This window comes from Arachis ipaensis, chromosome B9, assembly GCF_059453495.1.
Source record: "Arachis ipaensis isolate K30076 ecotype BB chromosome B9, ASM5945349v1, whole genome shotgun sequence".
Taxonomy (NCBI): Eukaryota; Viridiplantae; Streptophyta; class Magnoliopsida; order Fabales; family Fabaceae; genus Arachis; species Arachis ipaensis.
Window position 1 is genome coordinate 97,120,628 of NC_142444.1, and position 22,467 is coordinate 97,143,094.

At 37.5% G+C, this 22,467-nt stretch overlaps 2 non-coding genes across 2 annotated transcripts; both read left to right on the plus strand.

Annotated features, from left to right (window-relative positions):
- Positions 1-4,831: 4,831 nt before the first annotated feature.
- LOC148545566 (small nucleolar RNA R71) lies at positions 4,832-4,939 on the plus strand. Its single transcript, XR_015900727.1, has one exon. It is a non-coding gene; the product is annotated as a small nucleolar RNA R71 (small nucleolar RNA).
- Positions 4,940-13,172: 8,233 nt separating this feature from the next.
- LOC148545567 (small nucleolar RNA R71) lies at positions 13,173-13,280 on the plus strand. Its single transcript, XR_015900901.1, has one exon. It is a non-coding gene; the product is annotated as a small nucleolar RNA R71 (small nucleolar RNA).
- The last annotated feature ends 9,187 nt before the right edge of the window (positions 13,281-22,467 follow it).

Below are 22,467 nucleotides of genomic sequence, written 5' to 3' on the forward strand. Positions count from 1 at the left end.
AAAAGTAGCTAGATCCTACTAAAAACATACTAAAAACAATGCCAAAAAGCGTATAAATTATCCGCTCATCACAACACTAAACTTAAATTGTTACTTGTCCCCAAGCAACTGAAAATCAAATAAGATAAAAAGAAGAGAATATACTATAAATTCCAAACTATCAGTGAAACAGAGCTTCAATCATATGAGCGGGACTTATAGCTTTTTGCCTCTTGAATAGTTTTGGCATCTCACTTTATCCATTGAGGTTCAGAATGATTGGCATCTATAGGAACTTCAGATTTCGAATAGTGTTATTGATTCTCCTAGTTCAGTATGATGATTCTTGAACACAGCTTTTTTATGAGTCTTGGCCGTGGCCCTAAGCACTTTGTTTTCCAGTATTACCACCGGATACATAAATGCCACAGACACATAATTGGGTGAACCTTTTCAGATTGTGACTTAGCTTTGCTAAAGTCCCCAATTAGAGGTGTCCAGGGTTCTTAAGCACACTCTTTTTTTTTTTTTTGCTTTGGACCTTGACTTTAACCGCTCAGTCTCAAGTTTTCACTTGACACCTTCACGCCACAAGCACATGGTTAGGGACAGCTTGGTTTAGCCGCTTAGACCAGGATTTTATTCCTTTAGGCCCTCCTATCCACTGATGCTCAAAGCCTTGGGATCCTTTTTATTGCCCTTGCCTTTTGGTTTTAAGGGTTATTGGCTTTTTGCTCTTGCCTCTTGGTTTTAAGAGCTTTGGCTTTTTCTGCTTGCTTTTTCTCTTTTTTTTTTTTTCGCCTATTTTTTTTTCTCTGCAAGCTTTGTTCTTTGCTGCTTTTTCTTGCTTCAAGAATCATTTTTATGATTTTTCAGATTATCAAATAACATGTCTCCTAGTCATCATTCTTTCAAGAGCCAACATATTTAACATTCTCAAACAACAACTTCAAAAGACATATGCACTGTTCAAGCATACATTCAGAAAACTAGAAGCATTGTCACCACATCAATATAATTAAGCTAAGTTCAAGGATAAATTCGAAACTCATGTACTTCTTGTTCTTTTAAATTAAAACATTTTTTTATTTAAGAGAGATGATGGATTCATAGGACATTCATAACTTTAAGACATAATTACTACTACTAATGATCATGTAATGAAGACACAAATATAGATAAGCACATAACATAGAAAACGAAAAACAGAAGAAAGAAGAACAAGGAATGAATCCACCTTAGTGATGGTGGCGTTTCCTTCTTGAGGAACCAATGATGTCCCTGAGCTCTTCTATGTCTCTTCCTTGTCTTTGTTGCTCCTCCCTCATTGATTTTTGATCTTCTCTTATTTCATGAAGCATGATAGAGTGCTCTTGATGTTCCACCCTTAGTTGTCCCATATTGGAACTCAATTCTCCTAGGGAGGTGTTGATTTGCTCCCAATAGTTTTGTGGAGGAAAGTGCATTTGAGACATTTCCGGGATCTCATGGTGATGAGCTTCATACGCCTCTTGAGCTCCATGAATGGGCTCTCTTGCTTGCTCCATCTTCTTCTTAGTGATGGGCTTGTCCTCTTTAATAAGGATATCTCCCTCTATGTCAATCCCAGCCGAATTACATAGGTGGCAGATGAGGTGAGGAAAGGCTAACCTTGCCATAGTGGAGGACTTGTCAGCCACCTTGTAGAGTTCTTGAGGTATAATCTCATGAACTTCCACCTCTTCTCCAATCATGATGCTATGGATCATGATGGCCCGGTCTATAGTAACTTCAGACCGGTTGCTAGTGGGAATGATTGAGCATTGAATGAACTCCAACCATCCTCTAGCTACAGCATTGAGGTCCAATCTTCTTAGTTAAACCGGCTTGCCTTTGGAGTCAATCTTCCATTGAGCTCCTTCTACACATATGTCCATAAGGACTTGGTCCAACCTTTGATCAAAGTTGACTCTCCTTGTGTAGGGGCGTGCGTTCTCTTCCATCTTTGGCAAGTTGAACGCCAACCTCACATTTTTCGGACTAAAATCTAAGTATTTCCCCCGAACCATTGTAACATAGTTCTTTGGATCCGAGTTCTTACTTTGATCATGGTTCTTGGTGATCCATGCATTGGCATAGAACTCTTGAACCATTAGGATGCCGACTTGTTGGATGGGATTTTTTAGAACTTCCCAACCTCTTCTTTGAATTTCATGTCGGATCTCCGGATACTCATTTCTTTAGTTTGAAAGGGACCTCGGGGATCACCTTCTTCTTGGCCACAACATCATAGAAGTGGTCTTGATGGGCTTTGGAGATGAACCTTTCCATCTCCCATGACTTGGAGGTTGAAGCTTTTATCTTCCCCTTCCCCTTTCTAGAGGATTCTCCGGTCTTAGGTGCCATCAATGGTAATGGAAAAACAAAAAGCTTATGCTTTTACCACACCAAACTTAGAATTTTGCTCGCCCTCGAGCAATAAAAGAAAGAATAGATGAAGAAGAAGAAGAGATGGAGGAGAGGGAGAGAGGGGAGTGTTTCGGCCATATGGGTGGGTTTGGGTGGGAAATTGGTTTTGAATTTTTGAAGGTAGGTGGAGTTTATGAGGTAGGTTTATGGGGAAGAGTGGATGGATGTGAGTGGTGAAGAGGTGATGGGGAAGGGAGTTTGAGGTGATTGGTGAAGGGTTTTTTTGGGGAAGAGTGTTTATGGGGTTGTGTGAAAGAGAGTGGTGAGAAGAAGTGAGTGGAGGTAGGTGGGGATCCTGTGGGGTCCACAGATCCTGAGTGGATCCTGTGGGGTCCACAGATCCGGAGGTGTCAAGGATTTACATCCCTGCACCCATTAGGCATGTAAAATTGCCTTCGTACACAACTCTGGGCGTTCAGTGCCAGGTTGGTGGCCATTTTGGGCGTTCAACGCCCATTTGTGTGCCATTTCTGGCGTTGAACGCCAGAACCATGCCTGTTCTGGCGTTCAGCGCCCAGAAGCTGCCCATTTTGGGCGTTCAGCGCCAGAACCATGCTCTGTTCTGGCGCTGAACGCCAGACAGATGCTCCTCCAGGGTGTGATTTTTCTTCTGCTGTTTTTGATTCCGTTTTCAATTTTTATATTTATTTTGTGACTCCACATGATCATGAACCTATAAAGACATATAACTAAGAAAAATATAGTTAGATAAATAAAAATTGGGTTGCCTCCTAACAAGCGCTTCTTTAATGTCAATAGCTTGACAGTGGGCTCTCATGGAGTTTCACAGATGTGCAGAGCTTTGTTGAGACTCTCCAACACCAAACTTAGAGTTTGACTGTGGGGGCTTGGGTTGACTCTGCTTTGAGAGAAGCTTTTCATGCTTCCTCTCCATGGTTGCAGAGGGAGATCCTTGAGTTTTAAACACAAGGGAGTCCTCATTCCATTGAAGGATTAGTTCACCTCTGTCAACATCAATCACAGCTCTTGCTGTGGCCAGGAAAGGTCTTCCTAGGATGATGGATTCATCCTCTTCCTTTCCAGTATCCAGGACTATGAAATCAGCACGGATGTAAAGGCCTTCAACCTTTACTAACACGTCCTCTACTTGTCCATAAGCCTGTTTTCTTAAACTGTCTGCCATCTCTAATGAGATTTTAGCAGCTTGCACCCCATAGATTCCCAGTTTCTCTATTACAGAGAGGGGCATGAGGTTTATTCCTGAACCAAGGTCACACAGATCCTTAAAGATCATGGTGCCTATGGTACAGGGTATTATGAACTTTCCAGGATCCTGTCTCTTCTGAGGCAATGTCAGTTGATCCAGATCACTTAGTTCATTGATGAACAAGGGAGGTTCAACTTCCCAAGTATCAATGCCAAATAATTTGGCATTCAGCTTCATGATTGCACCAAGAAACTTGGCAGTTTGCTCTTCAGTAACATCCTCATTCTCTTCAGAAGAGGAATACTCATCTGAGCTCATGAAGGGCATAAGGAGGCTTAATGGAATCTCTATGGTCTCTAGATGAGCCTCAGAGTCCTTTGGTTCCTCAGAGGGAAGCTCCTTATTGATCACTGGACGTCCCAGGAGGTCTTCCTTCTTGGGATTCACGTCCTCTCCTCTCCTCACAGGTTCGGCCATGATGCTTATGTCAATGGCCTTGCACTCTCCTTTTGGATTCTCTTCTGTATTGCTTGGGAGAGTACTAGGAGGGATTTCAGTGATCCTTTTACTCAGCTGGCCCACTTGTGCTTCCAGATTTCTAATGGAAGACCTAGTTTCATTCATGAAACTTACAGTGGCCTTAGATAGATCAGAGACTAAATTTGCTAAATTAGAAGTATTTTGTTCAGAGTTCTCTGTCTGTTGCTGAGTGAATGGTGGAAAAGGCTTGCTATTGCTAAACCTGTTTCTTCCACCATTATTAAAGCCTTGTTGAGGTTTTTGATCCTTCCATGAGAAATTTGGATGATTTCTCCATGATGAGTTATAGGTGTTTCCATAAGGTTCACCTAAGTAATTTACCTCTGCTATTGCAGGGTTCTCAGGATCATAAGCTTCTTCTGCATAAGAAGCCTCTTGAGTACTGTTGGATGCAGCTTGCATTCCATGCAGACTCTGAGAGATCATATTGACTTGCTGAGTCAATATTTTATTCTGAGCCAATATGGCACTCAGAGTATCAACTTCAAGAACTCCCTTCTTCATAGGCGTCCCATTACTCACAGGATTCCTTTCAGAAGTGTACATGAACTGGTTATTAGCAACCATGTCAATGAGTTCTTGAGCTTCTGCAGGCGTTTTCTTTAGGTGAATGGATCCACCTGCAGAAGTGTCCAGTGACATCTTTGATAGCTCAGATAAACCATCATAGAATATATCCAGGATGGTCCATTCTGAAAGCATGTCAGAAGGACACTTTTTGGTCAACTGTTTGTATCTTTCCCAAGCTTCATAGAGGGATTCACCTTCTTTCTGTCTGAAGGTTTGAACATCAGCTCTAAGCTTGCTCAGCTTTTGAGGGGGAAAGTACTTGGCTAAGAAAGCCGTGACCAGCTTATCCCAAGAGTTCCGGCTATCTTTAGGTTGAGAGTCCAACCAGATTCTAGCTCTGTCTCTTACAGCAAAAGGGAAAAGCATGAGCCTGTAGACTTCAGGATCTACTCCATTAGTCTTAACAGTATCACATATCTGCAAGAATTCAGTTAAGAACTGAAAAGGATCTTCAGATGGAAGTCCATGAAACTTGCAGTTCTGCTGCATCAGAGAAACTAATTGAGGTTTCAGCTCAAAGTTGTTTGCTCCAATGGCAGGAATGGAGATGCTTCTTCCATGTAAATTGGAATTAGGTGCAGTAAAGTCACCAAGCATCTTCCTTACATTATTATTATTTTCGGCTGCCATCTCCTCTTCCTGTTCGAAAATTTCTGAAAGGTTATCTCTGGATTGTTGTATTTTAGCTTCTCTTAATTTTTTCTTCAGAGTCCTTTCAGGTTCTGGATCTACTTTAACAAGAATGTTCTTGTCCTTGCTCCTGCTCATATGACAAAGTAGAGGGCACAGAAAAAATAGTAATAATAATATGGATCCTTTATACCACAGTATAGGGATCCTTGTGTTAGTAGAAGAAAAGAAAGGAAGAAAATCTGAACTCAGAGAGAGAAGGGGTTCAGATTTTTGGAGAGTTGAAGGAAAGATGATAGTATATCAATAAACAAATAGAAGAAGATGAGAGGGGGAAGTGAATTTTCGAAAACAATTTTTGAAAAAGAGTTAGTGATTTTCGAAAATAGTTTTTGAAAAAGGTTAGTATTTTTTTTTCGAAAAATTTTTATAATTAAAAATAGAAATAATTAGTTAATTAAAAAGAAATTTTGAAAAAGAGGGGAGATATTTTCGAAAACTAGAGAGAGAGAGAGTTAGTTAGGTAGTTTTGAAAAAGTTAAGAAACAAACAAAAAGTTAGTTAGTTAGTTGGAACAAATTTTGAAAAGATAAGAAGTTAGGAAGTTAGAAAAGATATTTTGAAATCATATTTTTGAAAAGATAAGATAAGAAGATATTTTTGAAAAGATATGATTGAAATTAGTTTTTGAAAAAGATTTGATTTTTTTAAAATCACAATTAATGACTTGATTCACAAGAAATCACAAGATATGATTCTAGAACTTAAAGTTTGAATCTTTCTTAACAAGTAACAAACTTGAAATTTTTGAATCAAAATATTAATTGATTATGTTATTTTCAAAAAATAAGAAAAATATTTTTGGAATTTTCGAAAATAACTAAGAATTTTGAAAAAGATTTTGAAAAAGATAAGATTTTCAAATTGAAAATTTGATTTGACTCATGAGAAACAATTTGATTTTAAAAATTTTTGAAAAAGTCAATCCAAATTTTCGAATTTGATGAGAGAAAAATGGAAAGATATTTTTTTTTATTTTTAAATTTTTATGATGAGAAAGAAAAAACAAGAAAAATGATGCAATGCATGAAATTTTTAGATCAAAACATGTGATGCATGCAAGAATGCTATGAATGTCAAGATGAACACCAAGAACACTATGAATGTCAAGATGAACATCATAGACACAATTTTGAAAAACTTTTAATGCAAAGAAAACATGCAAGACACCAAACTTAGAATTCTTTAATGCTTAGACACTAAGAATTCAAGAATGCATATGAAAAACAATAAAAGACACAAAACAAAAAAACATCTTGAAGATCATGAAGAACACTATGAATGCATGATATTTTCGAAAAATGCAAGATGCATATGCAATTAACACCAAACTTATGATATGACTCAAGACTCAAACAAGAAACAGAAAAATATTTTTGATTTTTATGATTTTCTAGTTTTTTTTTTTTGAAAATTATATGAAAAAGAAAAAATAAGGATTCCAAAATTTTTTAACATGAATTCCAGGAATCTTGCATTCTTAGTCTAAAGCTTCAATCCAGGAATTAGACATGGCTCACTAGCCAGCCAAGCTTTCAATGAAAGCTCCGGTCCAAAACACTAGACATGGCCAATGGCCAACCAAGCTTCAGAAAGATATCAGAATATACAGCTCATTACTTATCAAATATGTAACTTGCCTCTATGCTGATGGTTTGGAAGCCTCAGTCCAAAAGAATTTAGACATGGCTTTACAGCCAGCCAGGCTTCACATGCTTCATGAAACACTAGAATTCATTCTTAAAAATTTTGAATAAAATTTTTGAAATATTTTTTGAAAATTTTTTGAAAAGAAAACAAAAAGAAAATTACCTAATCTGAGCAACAAGATGAACCGTCAGTTGTCCAAACTCAAACAATCCCCGGCAACGGCGCCAAAAACTTGGTGCACGAAATTGTGATGTCCAGGCTCGAACAATCCCTGGCAAAGTGAGCAACTTGGTACGCGTAATCGTGATTACACTTTAATTATGTAAAATTCATGGCTCTTTCTTTCCCTGGCAATGGCGCCAAGAACATGGTGCCAATACCATGGTTCACAACTTCGATACAACTAACCAGCAAGTGCACTGGGTCGTCCAAGTAATACCTTACGTGAGTAAGGGTCGAATCCCACGGAGATTGTTGGTATGAAGCAAGCTATGGTCACCTTGCAAATCTCAGTCAGGCAGATATAAATTGATAATGATGTTTTCGAATGATAAATAATAGAATAGGGATAGAGGTACTTATGTAATTCATTGGTAGGAATTTCAGATAAGCGAATGGAGATGCTTTTCGTTCCTCTGAACCTCTGCTTTCCTGCTATCTTCATCCAATCAGTCTTACTCCTTTCCATGGCTGGCTTTATGCAAGGGCATCACCGTTGTCAGTGGCTACATCCCCTCCTCTCAGTGAAAAATATGCTCACATGCTCTGTCACAGCACGGCTAATCATCTGTCGGTTCTCGATCATGCTGGAATAGGATTCACCCTCCTTTTGCGTCTGTCACTAACGCCCAGCACTCGCGAGTTTGAAGCTCGTCACAGTCATCCAATCATTGAATCCTACTCGGAATACCACAGACAAGGTTTAGAATTTCCGGATTCTCTTGAATGCCGCCATCATTCTAGCTTACGCCACGAAGATTCTGGTTAGGAGATCTAAGAGATATTCATTCTAGCTTATTTCATGTAGAACGGAAGTGTTTGTCAGGCACGTGTTCATAGGGGAGAATGGTGATGAGCGTCACACATAATCATCACCTTCATCACGTTCTTGGGTGCGAATGGATATCTTAGAAGCGAAATAAAATGAATTGAATAAAAAACAGTAGTACTTTGCATTAATCTTTGAGGAACAGCAGAGCTCCACACCTTAATCTATGGAGTGTAGAAACTCTACCGTATGAAAATACATAAGTGAAGGTCCAGGCATGGCCGAGATGACCAGCCCCCAAAACGTGATCACAGGATCAAAATACAATCCAGGATCCAGGATGGTCAAAAAGACGTCTAATACAATAGTGAAAGGTCCTATTTATAATAAACTAGCTACTAGGGTTTACAGAAGTAAGTAATTGATGCATAAATCCACTTCCGGGGCCCACTTGGTGTGTGTTTGGGCTGAGCTTGAGTGTTTCACGTGTAGAGGTCCTTCTTGGAGTTGAACGCCAGCTTTTGTGCCAGTTTGGGTGTTCAACTCTGGTTTTGGCTCCTTTTCTGGCGCTGGACGCCAGATTTGGGTAGAAAGCTGGCGTTGAACGCCAGTTTACATCGTCTATTCTTAGTCAAAGTATGGACGGTTATATATTTCTGGAAAGCCCTGGATGTCTACTTTCCAACGCAATTGGAAGCGCGCCATTTCGAGTTCTGTAGCTCCAGAAAATCCACTTTGAGTGCAGGGAGGTCAGAATCCAACAGCATCAGCAGTCCTTTTTCAGCCTCTGAATCTGATTTTTGCTCAAGTCCCTCAATTTCAGCCAAAAATTACCTGAAATCACAGAAAAACACACAAACTCATAGTAAAGTCCAGAAATGTGAATTTTATTTAAAAACTAATAAAAATATACTAAAAACTAACTAAATCATACTAAAAACTATGTAAAAACAATGCCAAAAAGCGTATAAATTATCCGCTCATCACAACACCAAACTTAAATTGTTGCTTGTCCCCAAGCAACTTAAAATCAAATAGAATAAAAAGAAGAGAATATACTATAAATTCCAAATATCAATGAAACTTAGCTCCAATTAGATGAGTGGGATTAGTAGCTTTTTGCCTCTGAACAGTTTTAGCATCTCACTTTATCCGTTGAAGTTCAGAATGATTGGCATCTATAGGAACTCAGAATTCAGATAGTGTTATTGATTCTCCTAGTTCAGTATATTGATTCTTGAATATAGCTACTTTATGATTCTTGGTCGTGGCCCTAAGCACTTTGTTTCCAGTATTACCACCGGATACATAAATGCCACAGACACATAACTGGGTGAACCTTTTCAGATTGTGACTCAGCTTTGCTAAAGTCCCCAATTAGAGGTGTCCAGGATTCATGAGCACACTCTTTTTTTTTTTTGCTTTGGACCTTGACTTTAATCGCTCAGTCTCAAGCTTTTCACTTGACACCTTCACGCCACAAGCACATGGTTAGGGACAGCTTGGTTTAGCCGCTTAGGCTAGGATTTTATTCCTTTGGGCCCTCCTATCCACTGATGCTCAAAGCCTTGGATCCTTTCCTTTTGGTTTAAAGGGTTACTGGCTTTTTTCTCTTGCCTTTTGGTTTAAAGAGCTTTTGGCTTTTTCTGCTTGCTTTTTCTTTTTCTCTTTTTTTTTTGCCAATTTTCTTTTCTTTTTTTTTTTTTGCAAGCTTTTCTCTATTCACTGCTTTTTCTTGCTTCAAGAATCATTTTTATGATTTTTCAGATCATCAAATAACAATTCTCCTTTTTCATCATTCTTTCAAGAGCCAACAATTTTAACATTCATAAACAACAAATTCAAAAGACATATGCACTGTTCAAGCATTCATTCAGAAAACAAAAAATATTGTCACCACATCAAAATAATTAAACTAGTTTTAAGGATGAATTTGAAACCATGTACTTCTTGTTCTTTTGTAATTAAAACATTTTTCATTTAAGAGAGGTGATGGATTCATAGGACATTCATAGCTTTAAGACATAGACACTTAAACACTAATAATCATATAGTAAAGACACAAACATAAAGCATAGTAGATGAAAAACAGAAAAATAAGAATAAGGAGATTAAGGAACGGGTCCACCTTAGTGAGGGTGGCGTCTTCCTCTTCTTGAAGAACCAATGGTGCTTTTGAGCTCCTCTATGTCTCTTCATTGTTTTTGTTGCTCCTCCCTCATAGCTCTTTGATCTTCTCTAATCTCATGGAGGATGATGGAGTGCTCTTGGTGCTCCATTCTTTGTTGTCCCATGTTGGAGCTTAATTCTCCTAGGGAAGTGTTAATTTGCTCCCAATAGTTCTGTGAAGGAAAGTGCATCCCTTGAGGCATCTCAGGGATATCATGGTGAGGAATTTTCTCATGCTCTTGTTGAGGTCCATAAGTGGGCTCTCTTGTTTGCTCCATCCTTTTCTTAGTGATGAGCTTTTGAGATGAATCTCTCCATCTCCCATGACTCAGAGGTGGAAGCTTTTGCCTTCCCTTTCCTCTTTCTAGAGGTTTCTCTGGCCTTATGTGTCATAAATGGTTATGGAAAAACAAAAAGCCATACTTTTACCACACCAAACTTAGAAGGTTTGCTCGTCCTCAAGCAAAAGAAGAAAGAAAGTAGTCGAAGAAGAAGAAAAATGGAGGAGAAGGAGAGAGGTGTGTATTCGGCCAAGGGGAAGAAGAGAGGGTTGTGTTGTGTGAAAATGAAGAAGGAATGAGGGGTTTACATAGGAGTGGAGGGAGGTTTAGGGTTCGGCCATTAGGGTTGGGTTTGGGAGGGAAAAGAATTTAAGTTTTGGAGGTAGGTGGGGTTTATGGGGAAGAGTGGCTGAGGTGATTGGTGAAGGGTATTTGGGGAAGAGGGTTATGAAAAGGGGAGAAGAGGAGAGAAGAAGAGGTGGGGTAGGTGAGGATCCTGTGGGGTCCACAGATCCAGTGGGGTCAAGGACTTAACATCCCTGCTCCAATTAGGCGTGCAAAACGCCCTTTGTATGCAATACTAGCGTTTAACCCCAGACTGCTACCTGTTTTTGGGGTTAAACGCCCAAATGTAGCCTGTTTCTGGCGTTTAACGCCACTTCCATGCTCTGTTCTGGCGTTAAACGCCAGTCTGGTGCTTGTTTCTGGCGTTTAACGCCAGCTTGATGCTTCTTTCTGGCGTTAAACGCCAGTTTGATGCTTCTTACTAGCGTTTAAACGCCAGTAAGCTCTTCCTCCAGGGTGAGCTGTTTTTAATGCTGTTTTTCATTCTATTTTTTATTTTTCAGTAGTTTTTGTGACTCCACATGATCATCAACCTAAAAAACATAAAATAACAATAGAAAATAAATAGATATAATTAAATAATATTGGGTTGCCTCCCAACAAGTGCTTCTTTAATGTCAATAGCTTGACAGTGAGCTCTCATGGAGCTTCACAGATGTTCAGAGCATTGTTGGAACCTCCCAACACCAAACTTAGAGTTTGAATGTGGGGGTTCAATACCAAACTTAGAGTTTGGTTGTGGCCTCCCAACACCAAACTTAGAGTTTGACTGTGGGGGCTTTGGTTGACTCTGCAGTGAGAGAAGCTTTTCATGCTTACTCTCGATGGTTACAGAAGAAGATCTTTGAGTCTTAAATACAAGGTTGTCCTCATTCAGTTGAAGGACCAATTCTCCTCTGTCCACATCAATTACAGCTCTTGCTGTGGCTAGGAAGGGTCTTCCAAGGATGATGGATTCATCCTCTTCCTTCCCAATGTCTAGGATTATGAAATCAGCAGGGATGTAAAGGCCTTCAACCTTTACTAGCACGTCCTCTACTAGTCCATAAGCCTATTTTCTTGAGTTGTTTGCCATCTTTAATGAGATTCTGGCAGCTTGCACCTCAAAGATCCCAAGTTTCTCCATTACAGAGAGTGGCATTATGTTTATTCCTGACCCCAGGTCACACAGAGCTTTCTCAAAGGTCATGGTGCCTATGTTACAGGGAATTAAGAATTTACCAGGATCCTATTTCTTTTGAGGTAATTTATGCCTATCCAATGCATTTAGTTCATTGGTGAGCAAGGGAGGTTCATCTTCCCAAGTCTCATTACCAAATAATTTGGCGTTCAGCTTCATGATTGCACCAAGGTATTTAGAAACTTGCTCTTCAGTAATGTCTTCATCCTCTTCAGAGGATGAATACTCATCAGAGCTCATGAAGGGCAAAAGGAGGTTCAATGGAATCTCTATGGTCTCTAGATGAGCCTCAGATTCTTTTGGTTCCTCAAAGAGAAACTCCTTATTGGTCACTGAGCGTTCCAGGAGGTCTTCCTCACTAGGATTCACGTCCTCCTCCTCCTCCATTTTGGGTTCGGCTACACCAAGTAAGGTAATGGCCTTGTACTCTCTTTTTGGATTCTCTTCTGTATTGCTTGGGAGAGTACTAGGAGGAGTTTCAATGACTCTTTTACTCAGCTGGCCCACTTGTGCCTCCAAATTTCTAATGGAGGACCTTATTTCATTCATGAAACTTAGAGTGGCCTTAGATAGATCAGAGACTATATTTGCTAAGCTATATGGATTCTGCTCAGAATTCTCTGTCTGTTACTGAGTGGATGATGGAAAAGGTTTGCTATTGCTAAACCTGTTTCTTCCACCATTATTAAAGCCTTGTTAAGGCTTTTGTTGATCCTTCCATGAGAAATTTGGATGATTTCTCCATGAGAAATTATAGGTATTTCCATAGGGTTCTCCCATGTAATTCACCTCTGCTATTGCAGGGTTCTCAGGATCATAAGCTTCTTCTTCAGAAGATGCCTCTTGAGTACTGTTGGATGCAGCTTGCAATCCATTCAGACTCTGAGAAATCATATTGACTTGCTGAGTCAATATTTTATTCTAAGCCAATATGGCATTCAGAGTATCAATTTTAAGAACTCCCTTCCTCTGAGGCGTCCCATTACTCACAGGATTCCTTTCAGAAGTGTACATGAACTGGTTATTTGCAACCATGTTAATAAGTTCTTGAGCTTCTGCAGGCGTTTTCTTTAGGTGAATGGATCCACCTGCAGAATGGTCCAATGACATCTTAGATAATTCAGACAGACCATCATAGAATATATCCAGGATGGTTCATTCTGAAAGCATGTCAGAAGGACACTTTTTGGTCAGTTGCTTGTATCTCTCCCAAGCTTCATAGAGGGATTCATCTTCTTTTTGTTTGAAGGTTTGAACATCCACTCTAAGCTTGCTAAGCTTTTGGGGAGGAAAGAACTTGGCTAAGAAAGCTGTGACCAGCTTATCCCAAGAGTTCAAGCTATATTTAGGTTGAGAGTCCAACCATATTCTAGCTCTGTCTCTTACAGCAAACGGGAAAAGCATAAGCTTGTAGACCTCGGAGTCAACCCCATTGGTCTTAACAGTATCACAGATCTGCAAAAATTCAGTTAAGAACTGAAAAGGATCTTCTGATGGAAGTCCATGAAACTTGCAGTTTCGTTGCATCAGAGAAACTAATTGAGGCTTTAGCTCAAAATTGTTTGCTCCAACGGCAGGGATTGAGATGCTTCTTCCATGTAAATTGGAATTTGGTGCAGTAAAGTCACCAAGCATCTTTCTTGCATTGTTATTATTTTTGGCCATGTCTCTTTCTTTTTCGAAAATTTCTGTCATATTTTCTCCAGAGAGTTGTGCTTTAGCTTCCCTTAGCTTCCTCTTCAGAGTCCTTTCAGATTCAGGATCAGCTTCAACAAGAATGTTCTTATCCTTGTTCCTGCTCATATGAAAAAGAAGAAAACAGAAAAGAAGAGGAATCCTCTATGTCACAGTATAGAGATTCCTTTATGTGAGTAGAAGAAGAAAAGAAATTCGAACACAGAAAGAGGGGGAGGGTTCGAATTTTTAAGAAGAAGAGAAGTGTTAGTAGATAAATAAAATAATTAGAAAGAGATGAGAGAGAAGAATTTTCGAAAATAATTGAAAAGAAAAGAAAAATATTTTTGTTTTTAATTTAAAAATTAAAGTTAAAATGCGAAAATTAAGAAAGGAAAATAAAATTAAATCAAATTAACATCTACAAATAGTTAATTAAAAAAGAATTTTGAAAAAGAGGAAGGTGATTTTTCAAAAATTAGAGAGAGAATTAGTTAGGTAGTTTTGAAAAAAAGATAAGAATCAAACAAAAAGATAGGATTAGTTTGAAAAAGATTTGAAAATCAATTTTAAAAAGATAAGAGGTTAGAAAAGATTTTGAAATTGATTTTGAAAAAGAAATTTCGAAAGATTTGATTTTGAAAATTAAAGTTGATTACTTGACTAACAAGAAACAAAAAGATATGAAAATCAAAATTTAAAATTTTTGAAATATGAAAGAAAAAATGAAAAAGATTTGATTTTTGAAAAAAATATTTGAAAAAGATAGAATTTTTAAATTGAAAACTTGATTTGACTCATAAGAAACAACTAGATTTTAAAAATTTTTGAAAAAGTCAACTCAAATTTTCGAAAATTTATGAGTGAATAAGGGAAAGATATTTTATTTTTTTTTTTGAATTTTTAATGAAGAAAGAGAAAAACAACCAAAAGACTCAAAAACATGAAAATTATGAATCAAAACACACAATGCATGCAAGAACACTTTGAATATCAAGATGAATACCAAGAACACTTTGAATGTCAAGATGAACACCAAGAACTTATTTTTGAAAATTTTTAAGAAAAGAAAAACATGCAAGACACCAAACTTAGAAATTTTCAAACTTTAGACACTAACAAATTGAAAATGCATATGAAAAATAAGAAAAGACACAAAACAAGAAAATGCAAAGATCAAACAAAGGAATTCATTAAGAACAACTTGAAGATTATGAAGAACATATGATGAATTTTCGAAAATTAAAGACAATTATAAAAATATGCAATTGACACCAAACTTAAAAATTGACACAAGACTCAAACAAGAAACACAAAATATTGTTGGTTTTTATGATTTTATTAATTTTTTTGGATTTTTCGAAAATTATTTTGGGAAAACAAAAAAGAAATTTTTTTTTGAAAATTTTTCGAAAATAAAAAATAATAAAAACAAAAAGCTTAAAATTAAAATAAAATTACCTAATCTGAGCAACAAGATGAACCGTCAGTTGTCCAAACTCGAACAATCCCTGGCAACGGCGCCAAAAACTTGGTGTGGGAAATCGTGATCGTTCATTCCTTGGTAACGGTGCTGAAAACTTAATACGCACGTTCATAATCTTAGTTCTTTGTCACAACTTCGCACAACTAACCAGCAAGTGCACTGGGTCGTCCAAGTAATAAACCTTAGGTGAGTAAGGGTCGATCCCATGGAGATTGTCGACTTGAAGCAAGCTATGGTCACCTTGTAAATCTCAGTCAGGCGGATTCAAATGGTTATGGTGAATTGATAATTAAAATATAATTAAAATATAAATAGGATAGAGATACTTATGTAATTCATTGGTGAGAATTTCAGATAAGCATACGGAGATGCTTTTGTTCCTTCTGAACCTCTGCTTTCCTACTGTCTTCATCCAATCCTTCATACTCATTTCCATGGCAAGCTTTATGTAGGGCATCATCGTTATCAATGGCTACATCCCGTCCTCTCAGTGAAAATGGTCCAAAATGCGTTGTCACCGCACGGCTAATCATCTGTCGGTTCTCGATCCTGCTGGAATAGGATTCAGTAATCCTTTTGCGTCCGTCACTACGCCCAACGCTCGCGAGTTTGAAGCTCGTCACAGCCATCCCTTCCCAGATCCTACTCGGAATACCACAGACAAGGTTTATACTTTCTGGATCTCAAGAATGGCCGCCAATAATTCTAGCCTATACCACGAAGACTCTGATCATGAATCAGGAGGCTAAGAGATATGCATTCAAGCTTGTTTACATGTAGAACGGAAGTGTTTGTCAGGCACACGTTCATAAGTGAGAATGATGATGAGCGTTTGATAAACCCATATTTCATGAGTTATTTTGTGCTTAGTTTGAGTGATTTATTCAATCCTTCACCCACTTATTCATATTAATTACATGGTTTTACTTTCCCTTCCTTATTATGTGATGTATGTGAAAAACATGTTTCCTAAGCTTTAAAATTAATCATTTTAATTACCTTTATTTCCATTCGATGCCGTGATTAGTGTGTTGAGTAGTTTCAGATTTTCTAAGGTAGAATGACTTAAAGGATGGAAAAGAAAACATACAAAAATGGAAGGAAAGTGCGAAACAGAGTTTTGAAGAAACTGGCATCCACGCGATCGCATGGACGACGCGATCGCGTGCCAGGCGCGAAGAAGCAGCGACGCGACTGCATGACTGACGCGGCAGCGCGACTTGAGCATAGCGCATTCGATGCGGACGCGTAACCGACGCGACTGCACCACAAGGAAAACTCCAGATGACGCGACCGCGTGACCCACGCAGACGCGTGATAGAGGCCACATATCAGAATTTACAGAATACGCCCCCAGCGATTTCTGAAGCCCTTTTGGCCCAAATCCAGGTGCAGAACACATAGACTAGAGGCTATAAAGTGGGGGAATGCATCCATTCAAGAGAGAGCTCGCATTTTACTACTTTCCATGATTTAGATTTAGTTTGAGAGAGGTTCTCTCCTCTCTCTCTCTTAGGATTAGAATTTAGGACTTCTCTTAGTTTTTAAGAGTGACTCTCGATCCAGGTTTAATATTTACTTTAATTTATGTTTCTATGCTACTTTTACTTTAATGCTTTTATTCGTATCTACAGATGTTGCCCAATTGGCTTATGAATTATTCCATGTTACAGATTATTATTTGAATTAATGATTATTCGAGGTATTTCAGTTATTGATTGCTTTCTCTTTAATTTGTGTTACCATTGCTTTCCATCTAAGGACATTTTTATTCCAGCAAGTTTACTTTTTCCCCTTTTGGTCTTGGTTAAGAAATCAGTAACTCAACATTATCAAACTCAACATAACTGATAATCGCTATCTTGCTAATTGAACTGAACTTCAATAATCCCAACTTTTTCTTAGGAAATAAATAGGATTGGAAGGTCAAACTAATTAGTCCCTTGACTTTCCTTTGCTCTAGCAAAGGTTAACTAAGTGGAATTTAGATTCAACTTTCATTATTGTTGAGAGAGATAACTAAGTCGGACTTCCAATTTCTCTTACCTTGCCAGAAGTTTGCTTTACAGTATTTATTTATTTTAATTGCCATCTACTTTACTTGTCATTTAAATCACTTGCTTCTCACCTTCTAAACCCCGATTACAACCTTTATAGCCACTAATAAGAACATACTTCCTTGCAGTTCCTTGAGAAGACGACCCGAGGTTTGAATACTCGGTTAACAATTTTTAAGGGGTTTGTTACTTGTGACAACCAAAACATTTGTATGAAAGGACTTTTGAAGGTTTAGAAACTATACTTGCAACGAGGATTTATCCACAAATTTCTAGACCACGCAAAAGTTCTCTCATCAGCGTCACATAATCATCACATTCATCATGTTCTTGTGTGTGAATGAATATCTTAGAGAAGAAATAGGCTTGAATTGAATAGAAAAACAATAGTACTTTGCATTAATTCATGAGGAACAGCAGAGCTCCACACCTTAATCTATGGTGTAGAAACTCTACCGTTGAAAATACATAAGAACAAGGTCCAGGCATGGCCGAATGGCCAGCCTCCCAAAGAGGGTTCAGTCATCAAAACATGATCAAAAGATGTCTAACACAATACTAAAAAGTTCTATTTATACTAAACTAGTTACTTGGGTTGCAGAAATAAGTAAATGATGCAGAAATCCACTTCCGGGCCCACTTGGTGTGTGCTTGGGCTGAGCATTGAAAATTTCACATGTAGAGGTCTTCCTTGGAGTTAAACGCCAGTTGTAACCTGTTTCTGGCGTTTAACTCTACTTTGCAACCTATTTCTGGCGTTTAACTCCAGAATAGGGCAGAAAGCTGGCGTTGAACGCCAGTCTGCGTCGTTTAAACTCGGGCAAAGTATAGACTATTATATATTGCTGGAAAGCCCTGGATGTCTACCTTCCAACGCACTTAAGAGCGCACCATTTGGACTCTTGTAGCTCTAGAAAATTCACTTTGAGTGCAGGGAGGTCAGAATCCAACAGCATCTGCAGTCCTTCTTCAGCCTCTGAATCTGATTTTTGCTCAAGTCCCTCAATTTCAGCCAGAAATTACCTGAAATCACAGAAAAACACACAAACTCATAGTAAAGTCCAGAAATGTGAATTTATTTAAAAACTAATAAAAATATACTAAAAACTAACTAAATCATACTAAAAACTATGTAAAAACACTGCCAAAAAGCATATAAATTATCCACTCATCACTCTAGCAAGTCATTCTCTTGGCGATCCTACTCAAAACGCCACAGACAAGGTCGAATCTTCTGGATCAGAGAACGCTACTTCTTGGATTCTAGCCTATACCATGGAGACCTTAATCTCCCCGGAGATCGGCTGAACTGGTGTCTCGAGAAGTCTCCAACGAAATCGTGGATTAACCGTCTGAGAGATGTATAAACATAGCTGTTGGCTTGTGCTTTTCTTCCAGGTATTCACACGAACCCAAGTAGATGCGGGTGTTTGTCAGGCACGTTCATCTTAGTGTGATGAACAGAGCTAATTTGTTAGATCATCCTGTTCATCACGTTAAAGATCGGATATACATCTTAGAGATAAATCAAACACAGATCGAAGAAGAAACAATAGTACTTTTATTAATTCATAGGACTCAGCAGGGCTCCTCCTCTCAACCTAGGAGGTTTAGAAACTCATACTGAGGTAGAAAAAATAATGATAAACATGTATAACGAGAAAAGTGATGTAAGTTGTTCGAATGACATGAATAAAATCCCTTAAATACTAAGCTAATGACTAGTAAGGGTACAACAGTCTTTTTAGTGCTAAAATCCACTTCTAGGGCCCACTTGGTAAGTGTTTGGGCTGAGATTGATGAGATCTATGTGCTATGAGGTCTTCTGGATGTGGAACGCCAGCTAGGGAGTCATCTCTGGGCGTTTGAACATTGGGCTCTACTTCCTTGGGCGCTGGATGCCGGAAAAGGGCAGGAAGCTAGCGTTGGACGCCAGTTTTGGGCCTTCTAATCGGAAACAACTATTATATATTGCTGAAAAGCTCTGAAAGTCAGCTTTCCCGAATTACAAGAGGAGGATTAATTTTAGGAGCTCCGAGCTTGTGGGGAACTTCATCAAAGCTTGGTAAAATTGGTTGGAAATTCTGACAATCACCTGAAGACCAAGCATTGGTGGAAGTTCAAGGATGAATTCAAGCACAAGCCACCTTGATAAGAGCTCACCAAATTGTCCAACTTTAAGGACAATAAATAAAAGTTCTAGGTGAGAGACACCCCATCATGGTAATCTCTTTCTATTCTCTTGTGTATATAGTTGATAAATGAATTGAGTTACCATTGTTAGGTACTTTCTTTCTATCACTCTTATGTATATTGCCCTTAGATGTTAGTTTTTTTTACTAGATTTGTACTTTAAGTTGTAGGTTACTTGTTTTGAATTGCATCTTTGTTTTGAATTGTATTTTTGGTTTGAATTGTTTAGTTGCATGTTTGAATAGTTTTTAGAAGTTAGGAATTTTGTTAATTTTGAAATTTCGTTGGTTTTAAACTGTAAATAGTTGGCTAAAAAAATCTTGTTTTTGTTTGAGTCTTATGTAATAAAAAAAGAGAGAGTCACATGTACGCTTGACCATGCGTGCGCGTGACCCCACAGAATCTGAACGTAACAAGATCACGTGTGGACTGTGCCATCGCACGGTCTAAACAGATAGTTGTTCCAAGACCGAGCGGAAACAGTGCATTTAGCACAGTTCCAATGCACGCGTACACGTGCCCCACGCGCACACGTCGCACTCCCATTTTCCCATTTTCCGCGTACGTGTGACATTCTGCGTATGCGTGACCGCCCCCTGCTCACATACTCTTCTTTTCTTTTCTTCTCTTCTCTCCATTTCTTTTCTTCTTTTCTCTTCTCTTCTCTTCTTTCACTCCTCCAACCACCATCCATCACTATCATTCACCATCCACCATTATCTCCTTTGGTTAGTTAGTTTAATTTTCTGTTTAATTTTTTGGGAAATCATCAGTTAGGAATTTTCACAAAATAATTACGTTGAAGTACATATCCAAACCAACAATTAGCCCTCAATCAAAGTTTAATTTGTTTTTCACTTAAGCAAACCAATAAAAATTGAGAGTATTTAAACCTTAGATCGTCTCTCAAGGAATTACAGGAAAGTGTGCATGTTGTTGGTTGTGAGGTATTTTTCGGGTTTTTGTAATAAGAGATAAGAAATATAAATAACAAGAAAATAAGTTAACAACTAAGATAATGTAAATGCTAAAAGGATACTCATGGTAAGGATTAAGAGTCAAGGTTTTCTATCTTGTATCATTGACCACAACATAGTAATTACAAAGGATTAATTCCACTTAGTTTTCCTCTAACATTGGAGGGTTAAGTCAAGTGGACATAATTGATCCTAAAACCAATTAACAACCCTAAATCACTAATGAAACTGGACATCAGTGATATCAAGGGACCAAAGTCCTCAATCACAAGCCAAGAGTATAAAAATCTACTCTAAAACCCAACCAAGCATTTTATCAAACACTTGGAACGCATAAAAGGAAAGCATGGTAAAATAGCAAGAAATGTAAAATCTATGACTAGAAAATGCAAGATAACAATAATAACAACTCAATTAAAAAATAAGAAACATAAAACATAAATTGCATTAATAGAAATAAAAATCAACAAGAGTGCTAAAAAACAAAAAAGTGACCAAAATGAGAAATAGCAAATAAAACTAAAAGAACAAAGATGTAAGAACAATAAATTACAAGGAAACTAAATCAAAGCAACAATTAACACTACAAGAATATGGCCGATTAGCTACCACAAAAAGAGTCGTAAAATCATCGCTAATCTGACGCAAAATATAATTTAGGACGGATTAGCTACCACGTAGCAACTAATGCTTTCCTCGCTAATTACAAGTCGCAGATCAGTGAGGCAAACAGAACGGTCGCTAATTCATCGGAAAGTTTTTTAGCTACCGAATAGATAGTCGCAAATCCATCACTAAAGTAAAAGCTAATTCCATAGAAGAAATAGACTAAACGGTAATCGCTAATTAGCGACAAACTCTACTGTAGCAGACTCATCGATAAATGCAAGCTAACTTCGTAGACAAAATGGAATGCTTAGTTGATGCTAATTAGCGAGGAATTTTTTCGAACCTAACTCGTCGCAAGTTATCCGCTAATATGATCGCAAATTTATCACATTTTGTAGCAAATCTATAGCTAATCTTTGAAAATCCTTAATCAAATTTGTAAGAATTTTGTCGCTAAACAATAGCTATTTTAAATGAGAAAGTAGAGTTATGATGTAGTCGCTAACTTGCTAGGAAATAATATGTAATCAATTAGTTATAATACTATCACAAAATATCATCGCAATTTCATTTTAAACTAGTAACTAATCGATAGATATCTCATAAATGTTTTAGTCGCAATAGAATCTTTAATTTCTCACCATCATCAATAGCAAGTATGTCGCTATACTAAAATAAACCTCTATTTTTTCTATTTTAGTCATTAAACTAAAAAATATCACATTCAGAATAAATTAGTTCATCAAAATTATACACGTTTAAAAAAGTTCAGACCATGTTTCAAGAAAGTAAGTATTGAAGCTTAACCTGATAATAACCAAGTATTTGGACTTGATCAAATGCCTACTCTATATTTTCAATAGCTTGAAATAAGATGACTTAATTAGTAAACTATGCAAGCAAAAGTGAAAAATACACATCTCGGTTCCTCATTTCACATTGAAAATTTAAAAAAAATGAAAAATGAAAACAACACCTAAAACTTGGCATATCAATTGCACAAAGAACATGTCCGCCAATTCCACCTTCAGTTTCACCAATATTGTCACTTATACTGTGATCAAACTGCAAAAATGTCACGAAAAAATAACATCAATAAATAACAGCACATCAGTAAATTAAAACCAAAAACAGAACAATAAATTATTTAAAGAGAGATAAATTAATTCACATAACCACAAATAATGGTCATATATAATAAAGATGTATTCTACTGGACCAAATTCATTAAAAAATAATTAACAAACTACTCAAGCCAAAACTATTCACAAAATTATCCTTTGTATGTCAACCAGTTACAATGGTTACTGATATATTTTGAAATAGGAAATTAGAAATATTACAAGTATTTTGACAACACATGCTCCCTCATGGTCTCATCAGTGTCATATCAACTCATCCCATGCAAGGTAATAGCAAGAAGAAACATAAAATATATGATGACAACAAATAGAAAAACCAAG